The sequence below is a fragment of the Aegilops tauschii genome, chromosome 7 (genome assembly GCF_002575655.3).
Source record: "Aegilops tauschii subsp. strangulata cultivar AL8/78 chromosome 7, Aet v6.0, whole genome shotgun sequence".
Classification (NCBI taxonomy): domain Eukaryota; kingdom Viridiplantae; phylum Streptophyta; class Magnoliopsida; order Poales; family Poaceae; genus Aegilops; species Aegilops tauschii.
In genome coordinates, this window is record NC_053041.3 from 400,437,550 (window position 1) to 400,457,829 (window position 20,280).

Genomic DNA, 20,280 nt, shown 5'->3' on the forward strand with positions numbered 1-20,280 from the left:
TTTTTTTTCTTGCAAGGGAGGCTCTGTTGCAATTTTATTTTCCTTACAATAGACGTCTTATCATAGTTTTTCTTTTTGCAACAGTGGCCTTGTTGCCGAAATTCTCAGTAGCGGATAGCAAGCAGTGCGGTGGAAAAAGAAGGGCCAACGGCGGTCATGCCCTTGAGCAGGAAAAGCGGTCGATAAAAATGATAGGATATGCCGGTGGATTTATAGAGTTTCCCTTCCTATCGCTGCTAAGGGCATCTCCAACAGGTTGTATGTTAGTTTTATTGGTAAAATGTCCATGTCATCAACCAACAAGCTATCATACAACTACTCCAATGTATTTAAGCTATCCAATAGCTGGTGAGAAAATAAATGTGATTGCTCTCTATTCCACCTTGGAGCTTGTGCAAAGGTTGTTGGTTAATCTACATACAACTTTACTCTCTCTCTACATTTATTACATGCCACATCATCACTATGTCCTAGGTGGCAAATTTACCAACAACTATCTTACAACTGTTGGAGATGTCCTAAGGCGATAAGGTTTTTTGGCTGCGGTTATATTCATTTAGTATATTGATGCTACGCAGGGCGACTTAGGTAGGGTTTGCTTTGATTGAGAGGTGCTTTACTCAGTTGGTTTGGGTGGGGTACTCGGGTTGGCTTGAAGTCAGGCGCAGATCGGTTGTTTGAACTCTCTCCGATCCATGATTCATTTAGCACAAAGCTTTAAGTATTGGTTTGGCTAATTCTGCCTGCGGAATGGGATTTGTTAGTATTGATACAATGTCTTATGTGTAGCTTCATGTCGTCAGCCTAGCGCGGCGTGCCGCCGCGCCTGCCCCCTTTCTAGTATCCATAATCAAAGTAAGGCTCATTACCTTTATCAAGTTCCCAGTGTCCAGTATTTTCAGAAATAGTTTCCAATAAGTTTCATGCTTCTTCCTCACTATTGTTTGTAAAACTCCCACTAGATGAATTATCCAAAATTTTCTTATGCTTCATAGGCAGCCTCACATAAAAGTTTATCAATATAAGTTTTCTTGTAAGATCATGACAAGGATTTTCACGAAGGAGGGCCTTCAGTCTCCCCAAGCTTGAGTAATACTCTCTTCCAGATGTGGCCAGAAATTAAATATATAGCAGCGGTTCTCATAAGCTTCTCTTGAAGTAAAATATTTGAGAAAGAAAATCTTCCTCATTACGCTCCATTCAGTAGTGGCTTCTTCATCTAAAGACCTGAACCAATCACGAGCATTACCAGATAAAGATGCAAATAATAGCTTCCTTTTCACATAGTCCTCAGAAACACTAGTAATCCTAAATAAGCCACATATTTCTTCAATCAATTCAATGTGTTCACGTGCAGACTTAGTTCCATCTCCTGAAAACATATGCTTCATAACAGTTTTAACATGGCCAGCACGAATTTTAAATTCCACTTCAGGTATCTTAGACACAGCAGTTTCAACCACTTTAGCAGTAGTGGTATAAGCACTTTCATATAAAGCAAGATGCAGCGATTTATGCTTTCTAAACGCCATAATATCAATGGGATAAAACAGCAAATGAAATTCAGCTTCCAAGTTTCCTTACCAAACTTCTTACCAATAGCGCTACGCTCCCCGGCAATGGCGCCAGAAAAGTATCTTGATGGCTCCCAAGTGCAGAAGATCAGTTGTAGCACCTTTCGATTAGAAAAGGTTGTCGAACCCACGAGGAGCTAAAGGTATTGGTTAGCAAGAATGATAAATAAAACAATGAAAGATGCAGGTATTTTTGGGGTTTTTGGTTGTATAATTGCACGGAAATATAAAATGTTGAAAGTAAATAGTAGCAGTTGAAAGCTCTCAATGAGAGGAAAGCCCAATCCTCTATGTGCAAGAGGACAAGCTCAAGTGACGTGTAACTTATATGTGGAAAACGTTCCCGAGGGCGGCACGAATATCACTAGGCATATAGATTTATTAAATAACACGTTTCATATCTTGTCAAGTTTTAATCTTCTTGGGGCGGAGCCATAACTAGGTAAAACTAAATTAATAGTCTACAACCCCTTATGATGAATGTGGCCAACTCAATGACTGCACAAGAATTATTAAGACATAAAGTCCCACCATAGCATTACACTCTAAGGTCCCCGACACTAATACCCACATAATTATAACTATATGACTCTGTCTTAGGCTTTCTTGTCCTCCTAAGTCTTCCTCAATTCATTACACTACGTTGTTCTCCTATGAGCCCATAAAGGTGAAGTGTTGTGCAGTCGACGTTCGCACAACACCATCATAGAATCACATAAAAGATAAATTCTTGACAAAATACCAACACATGTTATATATAAATCATTGCCAATTCATCCTATGCCCTCAGGAACATGCGGGAACTACTCACAACGTGCAAACATGATCATAATCAGTGGCATAAAGGGTACAACACAATCTGAAATTATAACTTCACCACCAAATAATGACAAGTACCCAATCACTAACATGAATACGAGCACAAGACAATGATCTAGGGTATAGCAACTCTCAAACTATGAGGGGAACGAGATGGATCACGGGGATGGTGATGGAGATGGTGCTGGTCTTGGTGATGGTGATGATGTAGAGGCCTCCTCCCACGCCAAGGAGGAGAGGTGATGACGATGGCGATGATTTCCACCTCTCCGGGGGCTCCGGAGCAACAGGATCTGACCCCCTCAGAGTGATCCAGGAGTTTCACCACCGCCGCGGCCTCAGATAATTCGGGGAAAAATAGGGCGTGACTTTTCGGGCAAGACAACGACCTACGTAAAAAGCCCCAGCCGAGGAGGCGCCCGAGGCTCCTGTTGGTGGGTCCCACGCGGCCCCTGTACCTGGCCGCGTGGGCCTACCCAACTTGGGCCCCGTGGCTCTCCTCCCTTCGGTCTTCTTTCGACGTTATTCCTTCCGAACAAAAATCACTGTGGTTTCTTTCCTTTTGTTCATTGGGTTCCCGAAACTCCTGAAACAATAAAAACAAGAAAATGAGGGGAATCTGCCTCCCTGATATTAAATACCAAAAATAGGGACTTTGTAGGAAAGTCCCATAAATCATCTAAAACATTGATGTAACAGTGCTAATAACATTCCAATATGATAATATGAGATATAAAAATGATGATATAAAATGCATGTATCAGGGATGCCCAAGGCACCCCCAAGACATATTCCAAGGAGCCACAAACATCTAAGCTTGGGGATGCCCAAGGCATCCCTTTCTTTGTCAACAATCACCAGGTTTCCCTCGTATCACTATATTTTTATTCCTTTGCCCATTATGAGTTATTCTTGGAGCGTCTTTTTGCTTTTGCTTTCAGTTTTGTTTTGCTTTCTTTGCTGGACACATTGATACCTTTGGTCCCTTATTTTGTTTTGGAGAGAGACACGCTCCACTTTTTCATGAAACACTCATATTCTTCACTTATATCTTTTTGAGTATTATAGCTAGCTATGTTGTGCTTTTAGCTCTGCTTTTTATTTATCATCATGTTCAGAGCTATTAGTCTTTTGTAGAAAGTACTCTCTTGCTTCACTTATATCTATTTGGAGAGTGGATTAAAATTGCTTGGTTAATGTGTTGGATCTAGAAATGACAAAGTGTAGTAGTGTGCAACGAATAAAACATGCATAGTCTTGTAGATCATTAAGCTATGTTAAATTGATTCTTTGCAATTGTTTTGAGTTATTAGATGAATTGGTGTTTAAACTTGCTGGTCATGAAGTTAAGGCTAATTAGTGAATGGTATAATAAAGCATGAACCGTACTACAAATACTTAAAAATGTCAAAGGTGCAGAAGAACATGATAGATGTCAACTGTGAGAAGTAGTTGCTAGTATCAGGGTTGTGTGCTAAGGTCAGGGAAGCTAACATGGCACTTCGGTGACTCCGCCACGGTCCCACTTGGGGTGTATTTAACCATGCGTTGAAATGTTGAAAGCTGCTAATTGTGAAACAACAAACTTGTGAGTTCTTTTTGACTAATGTTGAGCTTTGGTTTTTGTCACTTCCACCTCCCAAATATTTTCTAGCCTCTTCGGTGTTGTGCATTGCCCTTTCTCACATTGAGAATTGTGCATACTTCACCAGTACATCCAAACCCCGTGAGATGATTTGCTCTCTCACACATAGACCCCATTATATCTTCCCCAAAACAGCCACCATACCTACCTACTACAACATTTCCATAGCTGTTCCGAGATATATTGCCATGCAACATCCATCATCCATTATGTCATATCATGTTATTAGAGAAAGTTGTTTTATGCTTCATTGTTATCTTGCTACACTGGCAGGCAACATACAGCTGTATCAACATGTTGAAAGTTGAGAGAGTTATAAGTATCAAAAAGTGTGATGGTTTTATGTTCATAGAGTGTTGCCATAAAAAAAGAGCCATGGAGGCCACCAAAAAAAGAAAGAAAAAAAGAGCCACGGAGGCCACCAAAAAGAAAAATAAAAAAAGGGACAACACTACTATCTTTTATTCCACACTTGTGCTCCAAAAAGTGAGCACCCGTATTTCAGTTTTGAGAGCTTTCATGTTTTGATTAGTATAACTATGTGGGGAACCTTTCATTATAGAACTTCGCTTGCATATTCCAAGGATGAGCCTCCTCAAAAGTGCTCTAGGTCTTCATGAGCAAGCAAGTTGGATGCACCCCAAGTAGTTCTATTGGAGAGTTTTATACACTTGTAGCTCCATGTGCATCCATGTTGTGTGGCAATCCCTACTCCTTGCATAGCTTCACTAGTAGAAAAAGAGGCTTCCATACGCCCCCATTAGTCCCTAAAATAATCGAACCGCGACCAAAGGGGTCTTTAGTCGCGGTTCGGGAGGAGACCCGCGACCAACTATCTGGGCCCAGCGCGCTCGGTCGACAGCTGGCGGACAGGAGGGGCTTTAGTCCCGGTTGGCCTGGCCAACCGGGACTAAAGGTCCTCAGGCTGGCCCGAAGGCCTTTAGTTGCGGTTGGCCAGGCCAACCGGGACTAAAGGCCCATCCCTATATATAGGACTCAGCTCACTTCACTTAGCCACAATTCAGAAGGGGGGTGATGGGTTTGCTTTTGGTTCCTCCTATGCACACAAGGTGTTCGATGAAATGCCCGAGAGCATGAAACAAACATGATATGAAGTGTCCGAGCCACACTTGAGCTTTCTCATTTATTTTTCCTCCGCGATCGCGGTTAGCAACTTGAACCTTTCATGTGTCATTGATAAAATATGCATGTGTGTAGTTCATTGTTTAATTTGTATTATTTCTAGCTAGTTAGTTTAACAAATGCATGATGGTTAATTATATACTTTATATAATAATAATGCAGATGAATCAGCAATGGATGTACGGTCCCCGACTCTCCGGCGAGTTCACTACGGGTTTGAAAGATTTCCTCGTAGTGGCAAATGCGAACAAGCAGCGAGGTTTTATTATCTGTCCATGTGCTGTCTGTAAGAATCAGAAGGGTTACTCCTCCTCAAGAGACGTTCACATGCACCTGCTTCGGCACGGTTTCATGCGAAGCTATAATTGTTGGACCAAGCATGGAGAAAGAGGGGTTAGAATGGAAGAAGATGAAGAAGGGGATGATATCGATGACAACTATCATGATCATTTCGGTGATACTTTCATGGAGGATGATGCTGAAGGTGGGGAAGGGTTAGGTGAAGGTGAAGAAGAGGCACATGATGAGCCCGTTGATGATCTTGGTCGGACCATTGATGATGCACGGAGACGCTGCGAAACTGACAAGGAGAGGGAGAATTTGGATCGCATGTTAGAGGATCACAAAATGTCGTTGTACCCAGGATGCGATAATAGTCTGAAAAAGCTGGGCTGCACACTGGATTTGCTAAAATGGAAGGCACAGGAAGGTGTAGCTGACTCATCATTTGAAAATTTGCTGAAAATGTTGAAGAATATGTTTCCGAAGAATAACGAGTTGCCCGCCAGTACGTACGAAGCAAAGAAGGTCGTCTGCCCTCTAGGTTTAGAGGTTCTGAAGATACATGCATGCATTAACGACTGCATCCTCTACCGTGGTGAATACGAGAATTTGAATGAATGCCCTGTATGCACTGCATTGCGTTATAAGATCAGAGGCGATGACCCTGGTGACGATGTTGAGGGCGAGAAACCCAGGAAGAGGGTTCCCGCCAAGGTGATGTGGTATGCTCCTATAATACCACGGTTGAAACGTCTGTTCAGGAACAAAAAGCATGCCAAGTCGTTGCGATGGCACAGTGAGGACCGTAAGAAAGACGGGGAGTTGAGACACCCCGCTGATGGAACGCAATGGAGAAAGATCGACAGAGTGTTCAAAGATTTTGCAGCTGACGCAAGGAACATAAGATTTGGTCTAAGTACTGATGGCATGAATCCTTTTGGCGAGCAGAGCTCCAGCCATAGCACCTGGCCCGTGACTCTATGCATCTACAACCTTCCCCCTTGGTTGTGCATGAAGCGGAAGTTCATTATGATGCCAGTGCTCATCCAAGGTCCAAAGCAACCCGGGAACGACATCGATGTGTACCTAAGGCCATTAGTTGATGAACTTTTACAGTTGTGGGGCAGACCTGGTGTACGTGTCTGGGATGAGCACAAAGAAGAGGAATTTGACCTACGAGTGTTGCTTTTTGTAACCATCAACGATTGGCCTGCTCTCAGTAACCTTTCGGGACAGACAAATAAGGGATACAATGCATGCACGCACTGCTTACATGAGACTGAAAGTGTACGTTTGGGTAATTGTAAGAAGAACGTGTACCTGGGTCATCGTCGATTTCTTCCCCGAAATCATAACGTAAGAAAGAAAGGCAAGCATTTCAACGGCAAGGCAGATCACCGGCCGAAGCCTGCGGAACGTACTGGTGCTGAGATATTTGATATGGTCAAGGATTTGAAAGTCATCTTTGGAAAGGGTCCTGGCGGACAATCAGTTCCGCGGGGAGTTGACGGGCACGCACCCATGTGGAAGAAGAAATCTATATTTTGGGAGCTAGAATATTGGAAAGTCCTAGATGTCCGCTCTGCAATCGACGTGATGCATGTTACGAAGAATATTTGCGTGAACCTGCTAAGCTTCTTGGGCGTGTATGGGAAGACAAATGATACAAAGGAAGCACGACAGGACCAGCAACTTTTGAAAGACCCAGATGACCGGCATCCGGAATGGTTTCAAGGTCGTGCCAGCTACGCTCTTACCAATGAAGAGAAGGTCATTTTTTTTGAATGCGTGAGCAGTATGAAGGTCCCGTCTGGCTTCTCGTCGAATATAAAGGGAATAATAAACATGGCGGACAAAAAGTTCCTAAACCTGAAGTCTCACGACTGCCACGTGATTATGACGCAATTGCTTCCGATTGTTTTGAGGGGGCTCCTACCGGAAAATGTTCGAGTAGCCATTGTGAAGCTATGTGCATTCCTCAATGCAATCTCTTAGAAGGTAATCAATCCAGAAGATCTACCACGGTTACAGAACGATGTGGTCCAATGCCTTGTCAGTTTCGAGTTGGTGTTCCCACCATCCTTCTTCGATATTATGACGCACCTCCTGCTCCACCTAGTCGAAGAGATTTCCATTCTCGGTCCTGTATTTCTACACAATATGTTCCCCTTTGAGAGGTTCATGGGAGTATTAAAGAAATATGTTCGTAACCGTGCTAGGCCAGAAGGAAGCATCGTCAAGGGCTATGGAAATGAGGAGGTAATTGAGTTCTGTATTGACTATGTTCCTGACCTTAAGCCGATTGGTATTCCTCAATCGCGGCACGAGTGGAGACTAAGTGGAAAAGGCACGATCGGAAGGAAATCAACGATATGTATGGACGGTCATTCTATGACTGAAGCACACCACACAGTTCTGCAAAATTCCAGCTTGGTGGCTCCGTACTTTGAGCAACACAACAATATTTTACGCTCGGACAACCCGGGGAAGCCTGAATCCTGGATTAGAAAGGCCCACATGGAGACTTTCGGCAGTTGGTTGCGAAAACATTTAATGAATGACAATGATGTTGCAGATCAGCTGTACATGTTGGCCAAGACACCATCTTCGACTATAACGACTTTCCAAGGGTACAAGATAAATGGGAATACATTTTACACCATCGCCCAAGATAAAAAGAGCACCAACCAAAACAGTGGTGTCCGCTTTGATGCAGCAACCGAGAATGGGCAAAAGGTCACATATTATGGTTACATAGAGGAGATATGGGAACTTGACTATGGACCCTCCTTTAAGGTCCCTTTGTTCCGGTGCAAATGGTTCAAGCTAACAGGAGGTGGGGTAAAGGTGGACGAGCAATACGGAATGACAATGGTGGATTTCAACAATCTTGGTTACCTTGACGAACCATTCATCCTTGCCAAAGATGTCGCTCAGGTTTTTTATTTGAAGGACATGAGTAGCAAACCGAGGAAACGGAAAGATAAGAAAACGATCAATACATCATGCGATGATCCAAAGCGCCACATTGTTCTTTCAGGGAAAAGAAACATCGTGGGAGTGGAGGACAAGACAGACATGTCAGAAGATTATAATATGTTTGGTGAAATTCCGCCCTTCAAAGTGAACACTGACCCAAGCATTAAGTTAAATGATGAGGATGCTCCATGGATACGGCACAATCGTAAGCAAGCAGGGACACAAGGGAAGAATTGATGTGTAATAATTTATTGTACCAAACTTTGTTGAATGGATCATGTGAATTAAAACGTACGATGGCGAATCCGGATGATATGTATTTGGTCGATGAACTGAATGATGAATTAGTTTTATTTTTCTAAATTTTTTGATATATTATTTGTATTTTTAAGATTTTCAAATGAATTAGTTTTATTTTTTTGAATTTTTTGATATATTATTTCTATTTTTAAGATTTTAAAATGAATTAGTTTTATTTTTCTGAATTTTTTGATATATTATTTGCAATTTTAAGATTTTAAAATGAATTAGTTTTATTTTTTTGATATATTATTTCTATTTTTCAGATTTTAAAATGAAATAGTTTTATTTTTCTGAATTTTTTGATATATTATTTGTATTTTTAAGATTTTAAAATGAATTAGTTTTATTTTTTTGATATATTATTTGTATTTTTAAGATTTTAAAATGAATTAGTTTTATTTTTTTGATATATTATTTGTATTTTTAAGATTTTAAAATGAATTAGTTTTATTTTTCTGAATTTTTTTAAATATTATTTCTATTTTTAAGATTTTAAAATGAATTAGTTTTATTTTTCTGAATTTTTTGATATATTATTTGTATTTTTAAAATTTTAAAATGAATTAGTTTTATTTTTTTGAATTTTTCGATATATTATTTCTATTTTTAAGATTTTAAAATGAAAAGTATATGAAAAAGGACCTTTAGTCGCGGTTCGTGACACAAACCGCGACTAAAGGCTCTTTCCGCGCGGGAACGAAAGTGGCGCGAAAGAACCTTTAGTCCCGGTTGGGGACACCAACCGCGACTAAAGATGTGTCCCCAACCGGGACTAAAGGGTACCTTTAGTCGCGGTTGGTGTCCCCAACCGGGACTAATGCTCTGTCTATATATACAACACTTAGTAAATTTTCCCCCACCTCCCATTCTCCTCTCGACGCCGACGCCCTGCCCCGACGCCGATCGACGCCGACGCCCTGCCCCGACGCCGATCGACGCCGACGCCGCCAGGCTATTGCCCCGACGCCGATCGACGCCGACGCCCTGCCCCGACGCCGATCGACGCCGACGCCCCCAGTGAGCTCTGGCCCCACTTCCCCTGCCCTACGCCGCCGCCCTTGCCCTGCACTGCCGCCGCCGCCCCTGCCCTGCCCTGCGCGCCGCCGCCACCGCTGCCCCTGCCCCTGCACGCCGTCCTCCGCCGCCTGCCTACCGTCCTCCGCCTCCCGCCGCCGCCTGCCTGCCGTCCTCCGCCTCCCGCCGCCGCCTGCCGTCCTCCGCCGCCCGCCGCCGCCTGCCTGCCGTCCTCCGCCTCCCGCCGCCGCCTGCCTGCCGTCCTCCGCCTCCCGCCGCCGCCTGCCGTCCTCCGCCGCCCGCCGCCGCCTGCCTGCCGTCCTCCGCCTCCCGCCGCCGCCTGCCGTCCTCCTCAAACAAAAACTTGAGCAAAGAGGAAAAAGAAAAGGAAAAAGAAAAGGAAAGAAAGAGCAAAGAGTAAAAAGAAAAGGAAAAAGAAAAGGAAAGAAAGAGCAGAGAGGAAAAAGAAAAGGAAAAAAGAAAAGGAAAGACAGAGCAGAGAGGAAAAAGAAAAGGAAAAAGAAAAGGAAAGAGAGAGCAGAGAGGAAAAAGAAAAGGAAAAAGAAAAGGAAATTTATTTGGGAATAATTGTATAAATCATTAAATTTGAGCGGCGGCGAAGGAAAAAGAAAAGGAAAAAGAAAAGGAAAAAGAAAAGGAAAAACAAAATACTTGGCAGTGCTCAAACAAAAACTTCTATGCAAATTAGTGCTCAATAAAAAACTGTATAAATTTGACCAAAAAAACATCAATTTTATTTTTTAATAGCTCTTAATCATTCAACCATCGCTGCTCCTCCTCTATGTCCCCTTAATCTTATTTTTTAATTCCTTTATACTTAATTAATTTTTACTACATGCAGGAGTGACATATGGCGGACGATAGAGCCGAGCCGCTTAGGGATCCGGAGGCTGAACGTTATTTAATGGGCATCATAAACAACGAGATTCCTTATGTGCCGGGCTCAGAATATGAGCAAGAAGAGGATGTAGTCTCTTCTTTTCTGAACCTTGACGGTGGAACAGACATTGTCGATGATCAAGAAGGTGAAGGAACGGACATTGTCGACGAAGGTCAACCGTCAACAAACGACGATCTCGAATTGCAAGTAGCAACCACCTCCGGCGAGGTATATATATACATTGAGCCTCTCGTGATACAAACTTACTGAAATGTGAATACATGTGTATTAACGCGCGTGACTCTCTTTCTTTTTTTAGCCCTCGGCCGGATCGAGTACGACAAAGCGTGGCAAATCCAAGGCGATGAAAACAGGAGAAACATATGCCATTGATTTTGTCAGTGAAACCGGCAAGCCTCTACAGCACACCTCAAAGTTTATCAACCAATGCGGAGTCGTTGTTAGAGACAACGTCCCGATCACCGTCCAGGAATGGAAGGAGCCAAAGAAGGCACGTCTTGGTTTCAGTTTTGTCGACAAGAGAACGAAAAAGGATTGCTGGAGAAAGCTTATGGAACATTTCATTCTACCTCCGGAATACAACAAAGTCGATGAATTCGGTAACGAGGTTCCGGGTGGACGTGAGAGGAGGAGGCTAGTTAAAGAGTTCGCTCTTCAGAAGATGGGCGAAGCATTCCGGAACTTCAAGAAAAATTTAACCCGTGACTATGTCAACAAGGGCAAGACTCCGGATTTCAATGGACAACATGAGAAACTGAAAGATGATTGGCCAGAATTTGTGAGGCAAAAGAAATCGGAGCATTTCAAGAAAATATCGAAAAAAATAAGGATAATGCAAGTAAGAAAAAGTTCCATCATATTATGGGGCCAGGAGGATACCGCCTTTCGGAGCCTAAGTGGCAGAAGATGGAGGAGGACCTGAGGGTGCGAGGAATCCCTCTAGGTACAGAGGGATGGGACCCAAGGGCCAAAAGCTGGTGGTACGGGCATGGGGGATCGCTAGACCCGGAGACAGGGGTGTGTGTTCACCGGAAGAAAAAGTTTGCTCCCACCCAAGCCCTTATTGACGCAATGAACCAAGCTCAAGAGGGCTTGATCAAGTTCAACAGAGAGAAAGACGCATTGACAACAGCCCTCGGGAATGATGAACACGGAGGACGTGTACGAGGCAAAAGCAGAATTCCGTGGAAAGTAGGGTTTTCCCAGGACAATGACCCGTACTGTTACAGAAGCCGTAAGAGAAAGACAGGCCGGGATGCAGATCTTTTGGCGAAGTTTGCATCGGAACTCCATGAGTTGAAGCAGACCGTGCATGAACTAGTAAAAGAAAAATCGGCTGCAGGGCCGCATGAAGATCATGAAGCGGATCGCGGAAGCCAGCAGCGGAGAAGCAGCGTGGCTTCCACGGATGCCCCGCCTGGTGCTAATGCACCGATGATCGAGATTCGTGCACCGGAGCCTCACTACCCCGTGGATGATGTAAAGGAGATGAAAGAATGTGATCTGCATTATCCCGTGGGGAACGTTTCCACGAAGGTAGCTACCGGCAGTGCTTTACCCTGTACACCTGGAGCACTCCACCACAACAACCCCATTGCATATGGCTATGCTCGTGTCACGGTGGAAGACATAGTCCAAGAGTTTGAGGACCTGGAGATTGACAAAGCTACACCCGAAGGGGAGAGAAGACTTGGAGATGTCAAGCGCCAGATCATTCTATGGAAAAAGAAGTACATAGTGTTTCCAGGCGAGGCGCCAAGGCTAACAAGTCCACCCCCCTCCGATGGTGGTGGTGGTGGTGGTGGCGGTGGTGGTGGTCGTGGTGGTTCACCTACACCTCCTTCACGCCATTCGACGCCGTCCCCCGATCCACAACCTCCGGCGGGTAAGCAGCCGCCGCCCCCCAATCCTCCTCCGGCGGGTACGACGCCCCCCAATCCTCCTCCGGCGGGTACGACGCCCCCCAATCCACCTCCGGCGAAGAAGCAGAAGCAGGCGGACAGCAAGGAAACTCGCTCCTGGACTATTAACCCGGACCCTTATGTACCTAAGACCACAAGGGTACCGGAGCCATCACTGAAGTCTCTCCTCCCAAGGCCTTGGGAACTTAGTGAAGCTGAAACCAAATTGGCCGCGTCTGCTCATTATGAGAAATGGAAGGCGGATACGAAGGCGATAAAAGAGCCTGAGCCCAAGCAAGTATTCACTGAGAAGCAAAAGAAGTGGGCTAAGGATTTTTTGACGACACCGTCCCAAGCCGAGCTGAATATGCCTGACGACTATGGACATGAACTTCGTAGGCAAGCAAAAATATTGAAGGAGGAGAAAGAAGAAAGTAAAAAAAGCGGGAAACAAGTTGACCAGCTCGGGATGCAGAATAAACAATCGATCCCCCCGCTCATAGTGAAAGCCGGTCCGGAAGAGGACCCCGAGATCATAGCAGCTGCGGCAGCACTTGAATTGACTGTAGCGAGTGCCATGAAACAAGCGTCCGAGATAGGTTTGACTCTTCGTGCCTTCTTAGGCCTTAAGGATGCGCCAGTATGTGAGATAGCATTACAATATGTGCGGAATGGGCCTCTCGTCGAGCCTGCGCGGGAAAAGAGTCTACCACCACAAATGCAAAATCTGCTACGTTGGTACAAGCAATTCATAACATGGGCCGACAAAGAATATGTTTATGCGGATGTTACAGAGGAGCATCACACCAAACGGTACTCTGTACAAGTTCATATGAGTGAATTGTTCCAGCTGTTCAATCTGCTACGTTCTGTAAGTGATCTATTTTTACCTCATCTCATTCTTCATTGCCTGCACTATATATATATATTGTCCTAACTATATTGTTGCGTACGCTATTATGCAGATTGAAGATTTGGGAATGCAAAATAAGAAACATCCATGATGTTGGGTTCATTGACCCACATATCGTTAATGGACATGTGTTACAAAATCACCCCGAAGACGTGGAGAAAGACTTGTACAAGTTTCTTAGAAAGCATCAACTCAAAAGTCATATTCTATTTCCTTACCATTTTGGGTGAGTGTTTCTCTCTTGTGCCCATTCTTTTTTGTTTACTCCATGCATGGTATGTCTAATCGATGAGTTATGCATGACTGTGCATGTAACGTGTCCGCAGGTTTCACTGGATTCTGCTAAATATTGAACTTCACACCTCCAGAGTTCTAATAATGGACTCTATGGATTCGGATCCAAAGCGTTGGGCCGGCATGAGAAAAATGCTGCAAAAGTAATTATTTTCAATCATTTGAGCTCTATATCGATCGGTCTCTTTCGTTCATTTCCTAATATCAAGTAACTAATAACTCCCTTGTTCATTTAATTTTCTTTGCCCTGTAGGGTTTGGAGACGGTTCTCAGAAGAAATTGTCGGTGAATTCAGACATGAGCTAGATTTTAGAAGGTTAGTTAATGTGGATAAGCAGCCACCGGGGACCAATCTATGTGGATACTATGTTTGTGAGAACATCCGGAGACACATCTCTGAGCGGAAGGCATCGGATAGCGTGCGGAAGGCGACGGATAACTTGCGGAGGAGGCTTAGTCCAGAAGCTCGCTTCCGACCAATTCAAGATGAATTAACAGGATTTTTCATGAGGGAAGTCATCAATCCTAAAAGAGAACACTATACCGAGGACAAAGAAATTTATATGCATACCCGAGATTGAAACTTGTTCGAAGTTGTATATGGTCATCCATCCTAGTTGTGTATGAAAACTTGTTCGAAGTTGTATATGGTCACCCGAGATTGAATATATATTATATATTCCTCTTGAATTCTTTTTGTTTGAAATTTCATATGCATGTATATAGTAGCGTAGAATATGTGTACTGAAACTTTATCAAAATTAAAATAAAACACAAAATAAAATATAAAAGAAATAAAACACTACAAATTAAAAAAAACCAGGTTTAGGGGGGCCAAAACCCTAAACCTGCGGAGGAGGCCTTTAGTCCCGGTTAGCCACGAGAACCGGGACTAAAGGTCCTCCACCCCGACGGACTCCTGGCGCCCACGTGGACAGGCCTTTAGTCACGGTTCGTAAGAGGCGCGACTAAAGGAGGGGAGTCTTTAGTCGCGCATATTTAGTCCCGGTTGCACAGCCGGGATTAATGGTCTTTGCGAACCGGGACTAAAGGCATATTTTCTACTAGTGCTTCGATCGTAAGACTTTCTCATGTCTAACAGTCACTTTTTCAGCTTTGCAAACCTTTCTTCCATTTGATCACCCAACCCCCCCCCCCCCCCCCCCCCCATTATGCTCTTTTTGCCATAACCTCATGGTTGAGTTAGATTTGAAACAGTTGAGACACTAAGTTCGTGTTTAGGTCACTTGGACTACTCGTCACAAAATTCCATGACCGCGTACCGCCTGAGCTTTGTGCAGACCTTCATAACATCGAGGGCATGCCGATTGCCAATGGTGGTGGTTTTGCACCAAGATCCCCTAAAAAATCACTCAAATCCACGCCGCGCGATGCCACCGCTTGCCTCGTGCTCCACATTGCGCGCATCCGCCGTCGACTTCATTGCTCAATTTAACTGACTTCAGCTATCCAAAAAAATGATACACAATATCGGATATGGAACTACCAAAGAATACTCGCCAACATGGAATAATAATCTTTGTGATGAAACTATTTCATATGCAGGATATAGAAAAAAGAGGAAGATTTTCTTCATTTGCAGAGATGACGGGGCAATTATATTTTTATACTAGATCATCGATGGCGCGCGTTGCCGCGCCCGTCGATTTTGAATTTTATATTGTAGTGTTAGAATGTTTTCTAAAACATGGAGTTCAAGTTTCTTTTCAAGGTGAGAATGCGGTATGAATGTTCCATCATATTCACTGGGCTTGTTATGGGACTTAGTTTTTTGCATTGTCCCATGGACCCCAGCTCAAACCTTATCTCTTCTCTGATTTCTTATCTTTATTTTTAGATGTTATTTATTTACCCCTAGAAAAAAACGATGTTATCTGATTTATTGTGGTGAGGAACCTAATGATGCACAATGGCAGCCATCCAGTTTTTCCAATGGGATGGTAGTGATTTCAACAAATATATGGGTCGGAGGTTAGAAAGGCATTTTTCAAATGCCTTTTCATATTAAAGAACATAACGATATTTAGTTTGAAGAACAATGCAATTTTTTTAAACAGTGCCATTATTTGGGAACATATGTCTGGTAATTTTTGGAATAAAATACAATCAGTTCAAACCGGATATATATGGCGTAGATTTCTCATCCAACAGTTGATGTATCAAAATAGTCGGTGTGCTATCTAGTACCGTGTGTAACATACTGAATCTACAAAACCACTATATCTGAAGGAAATCATTCACCTAGTCTACTATCGTTGTTTGATTCAAGCTATAATTAAACAAAATGAAAAACACAAATCTAACTAAGAGCAAATTAGCATAGGCACTTACCCAAGATGGTGTGTTGTTGCACGTGTCTGTTTTCATAATGGTAGCAAGAGTCCAGAAGTATATCAAGTGCTCGATGACTGAATTGGAAAGAAGTGTTATGTTTACCAGTGCCTATAGTATTTGCCATGAACAAGCAAAAATACAGGTTACATGAGATAGGTTATAAAGAAAGCGGTAATCTGATCAAGTCTATAAATATACTTCAAATATGGATGGTCGAAAGGAACGGTTTTAATAAAACATGTCGGCTTATTCATAGAAACTGGAGATGAACAATTCCAAAGTTTCCTGATGGACTCTAAAAAGTCAATATCATTTATCATTGACCATTTCTTGCTTTCTTCTGATTTGTTTGCCAGCCAGATTGAATGTATGCTAACTCAGATTTGAGGAGTTATTCTATGGTTGAATAACTATGTATGATCTACAAAAGAAGCAAAAGTTTCTTAAGCTAAAAATCATCATAAAATGCACAATCAAATCAGTTGGATTGAATTTGTGCTATCTCAGATTTGAGGTGCTCTTCTCTGGTTCATTACATATGCTTACAATAAGAAGGGCATTTTCTTAAGCGAAAAATCATGTTCAAACGCACTATAAAATTGTGGCAGGTTGTGAAATAATCGCTCAAGTAGAACATGCAAGGCAACTTGCTCACAGTGAAGCAACCTAATGTCTTAAATTGGTGAAGCAGTCAACCAAGGTAATCAATACAGAAATATGGTCCCAGCTAAAACAATTTATAGTTGCTCTGTAAGATAACATCACCTTCCTTGGTAGTTTATTTGAAAAAAAAAATATAAGGAGTTCAGAGAAACAAACTTTGACCACAATATGCATAATAAATTAGCAGTGCAAGCATCTTAGATCTTCTTGTATTACACCTTGAGTAGATGGATGCTTTTGCTGCACTTCTGTAGTATAGGACTATAGGGTGACAAAAAAATAGTATCACTGCAAGTGCATCAGAAAGACAAACTTGAATTTTGCGAAGCACCATCTTCTTACAGGGATTTTGTGAAGCACTTGATTTAACTAATGCAACTACCTGGTGGCCGAGCTAACAATATCATCATTGTTGATTCCTGTTTGCGCTAAGGACGCCAGCCGGAAGGAACAGATGAGCAAGAGTTGTGAACCTAGGGTTGTAGAAAAAACAAAGAATAAAGGATTGAAACCAGTCATATTGGGCGACAAAACATGATGTGTAATCGATAATCACACATGGCCGCCACATCAGGAGAAGCTCTTCGCATGGTGGATCCATATCAACCAGCTAACGCTTCAATTTCCTTCATGAGAAAGTCAAAGATTATGTTCCCAACCTTATTCTCGTGAACCCAAGAATAAACATAATCAACAATACATCGGATTCGTGGTACGCATCCCGATTCTTTCTAAGAAATTCCAGGGAAAACTGGGAGACCAGACCTTAAAATCATCGAAACCATGAAAGATTTGTGGTACATAATAACGTACCTGTACCGAGGCAGCGAAGGATGGAAACAGAGAGGAAACTATCCAATAATCCCCACCGGCGAGGGGCGCACATCATCCGCCGTGAAGAGTGATTACTTCCCATCGATCCCCTAATACAGCGACGAACTCCGCCACCTAGGGCTCACGAAAGGAGAGGGATCGGGAGAGGTCGGGAGAGGTGCACGATGACCGGGGGTCGGCCCCTCTTCAGCCCCTCAACCCGGTCTGCGATGGCTCCTGCGACTTCAGGTACTTGATGCAGGCAATGCAATTGCCGAGATTGGGCTCCTCGCCGGACATGGCTATGCGGGGGCGCGGACGCGCATTGCAAGGGCGGCGCCGCCGCAAAAGTATGTCTAGGGTCTCACCCCAAAGATCGCGAGAAAAAAGATGAAACGGAGGGGATGCGAATGGCGATGGAGATTGGAGAGGCGATGCGTCGATTTCCTTTTGATTCCAGGTCGCGATGGAGAGGAGAGGTCGGGAGGGGAGCGAGCAATTTCTCCTTCTTTTTTTCTGCGGCGAGTGGCTGAGGTATCTTTTTCCGAGGGCACGAGGCTAAATGGGCTGCGTAGATGGCCCAGTTAACCAGAAACCTTCGATTTTTCTACCGGAGTAGCGGTTTAACGGACAGCCGGCCCAAGACGTTATAGCTTCGACTCAAACGAGGACTCGACGGTAGATGACGATCAGAAAACACGATCGAACGGCCCAGGAGAATGGAGGCGTGAGAGGCCAGGAAAGTGGCTCAGTTTTACTGTCCTAAATACCAGGTTTTTTTACAATTAAATCAAGTCTCCACATAGAAATACTTACATGAAAATACATTGAATGAAAACCTATAAACTACTTTGCAGGTCCATTGCACCCTTAAATTTTCTTATACAATACATTATCATGCAGAATAATTAAAGTTATATATAAAACAGGTTATCCTATTATAAGCTCCTAAATAATGAAAAAAGTAACTTAAACTTTTGTCACATACCAATTGTCGATATCCTCTGTGAACAATTTATACTTGTATTCAAAGACTGGTTTTTCTTCTTTCACAAAGAAAGGAAATGTGCCTGAAAGCAGTAAGCAGATATACCAAGATAGTTTGGGAAATCACTGCATGCACGTGTTCATCTAGACACCTCTGCTGCATATCTACCTGATGGCCACTCAAACTGTTTGCATGGCTGTTCTCAATTATTCTTCAATTAACAGTAATTGAGCTGTTTGGTACTTGGTACTGGAACACCTTGTTCTGTTTATGAATCTGACCGGCTGCATTGCTGCATTATTTTTCTGCATGAATGAATTCAGAACTGTTATACCTCTGAAATTGTTCATCTATTCTTTAGGTGGAGGCATGTTACAAATCTTGATTAGTACTTGTTGATTTCAGTAATCGGATGTCCCTGTTGGTTTCAGCAGTAGGTTGGCCAAATCAATCGTCTCTGAACTTGAGCACTCGTCTGGCTCCACTCCCTTCTCATCCTCGTCTTGGCCATGGCGAGCCGATGGCGGCGTGGCCTCCATGAGCAGCCTGACATCGTCCTTGTCTGGCTACAATCCTTACTCGCCCTTATCTTTGTCGCAGTTGTCGTTGTCGCGAGACGCTGCCGGCGGCGTGGCCTCCTCGAGCAGCCCGGCATTGTCCTTATACGGCTCCAATCCCTACTCGCTTTCGTAGTCGTTGTCGCTGGCCATGGCGAGACGCCGGCAGTGTGGCCTCCTCGAGCAGCCCAACGTCATCCTTGTCCACCTGCAATCCCTCGTCTTCATCATAGTAGTCCTAGCCCATGTTTCCGCTGGCCATGGCGAGCCGCCGGCCGGGGGCGATCGATCGTGCGTGGCCGCCAGTAAACCACGTGATATGATGGTTAGCTATTTGTGAAAAATACATATCGCGTTCGAACCTGACTCGGCTGCCGTGTCTGGCCATCACCTACGACGGTTAGCTGCGCACGTACCGTACACTCAAGCGGTGCCAGATCGGGATGTTTTTTTTAACAGACCCGGTGGCAAGGTGCGTACCGGTTCGGCGTGTTGAGTTGCTCAACATCGGAGAGATCTGGGCAGTAGATTGGATATTGAAGGGCTGTGATTTAATGTATCCAGACAAGTTCGCTCTTTTATAAGTAGTATAGATTTGCATGATACCGAGATTCTACGAGATTTGTGTTGGTATACGGGGGCTAATGCGTCGGTGTTGGTATACGGTGATGGATCCTTAGGAGCCACCGATACGAGCTGGGCTTAGCACGTATATCCGACATGAAAATAACATGAATGTTTTTAAATAAAACTTGGTGCTACGAAGGTGATCGTATTGTACCGGTCACAATTCAGGTATAGGTATGGGACTGTCTGAGTTCTCCGCGAGGGGCGGCCCTTGAATGGAAAGTGTCGGTGATGGATCCGTAGGAGCGATCGACATGAGTAGGCCAGGGTGTCCAGTGTCTTAGCGGGTCAAATGACTCTGCTCGTTCTAGAGCTTGTGTGGTTCTGGTCGAGGTTGTCACATCGGAGTACCCCTCTTAAGAGCGTATAAGTGTGAAATTTCACCCCTGTGATCTCCGGATAGGGAAACTCACTTTCATGTGTGACACAATGCTTTTAATCTATCTAATCACTTAACCACAATGTTCCCTTTTTAGTTCTAAAACCTA

The 20,280-nt window shown here is 43.7% G+C and overlaps 1 long non-coding RNA gene across 1 annotated transcript; it reads right to left on the reverse strand.

Moving 5' to 3' along the window:
* Window positions 1-17,087: 17,087 nt before the first annotated feature.
* On the reverse strand, window positions 17,088-18,594 carry LOC109760998 (uncharacterized). The gene is made up of 2 exons (XR_002232421.4): window positions 17,621-18,594; window positions 17,088-17,433 (listed from the first exon to the last, which is right to left on the reverse strand). It is a non-coding gene; the product is annotated as an uncharacterized lncRNA (long non-coding RNA).
* Window positions 18,595-20,280: the final 1,686 nt, after the last annotated feature.